The following is a 524-nucleotide window of genomic DNA, read 5'->3' as shown; positions in this document are numbered from 1 at the left end:
CCTTGTCGGCCTTGACGTAGGCGTTCGGAATGTCACCATGCTTTGCCGGCACCCCCCCCCACGTCGCTGCAAGACCTAGGATTACCTTTACTGTCGGCATATCCATGACCGCAGTGAAGGTGAGCGCGTAATCATTGCCGAAAACTTGCTCGTTCCCGCACGCAACTAGCCGCGCCTTGAGAGCGCTCCACCGCGCCATTCGAATCAGTCTTGGTCTTGAATACCCACTTACTGCGCAGCATGTTGGCCCAGCCGGTCGCTTGATCACATTCCAGACACCATTGTTTTGGAGAGCGAGGATCTTCTCGAGCATTGTCTTTCTCCATCCTTCAGCTTTCGTGCTGCGCATTGCCTCCGCATGTGTCTTGGGATCAGCCTCGTAAACTTGCATCACAGCTGGTACATCATTTATCAAGTGTTTACTGTCTTGTGCCGCTCGCTTGGTAACCCCTCGTGTGGCATGGGATTCACGTCCCCACGATTTCTGATTAGCTGTCCCATTGTTTTGAATACGACGGGGACAT

The sequence above is a fragment of the Plasmopara halstedii genome (genome assembly GCF_900000015.1).
Source record: "Plasmopara halstedii genome assembly, contig: Scaffold_323, whole genome shotgun sequence".
NCBI classification, from domain to species: domain Eukaryota; phylum Oomycota; class Peronosporomycetes; order Peronosporales; family Peronosporaceae; genus Plasmopara; species Plasmopara halstedii.
This window is presented reverse-complemented; position numbering follows the sequence as displayed.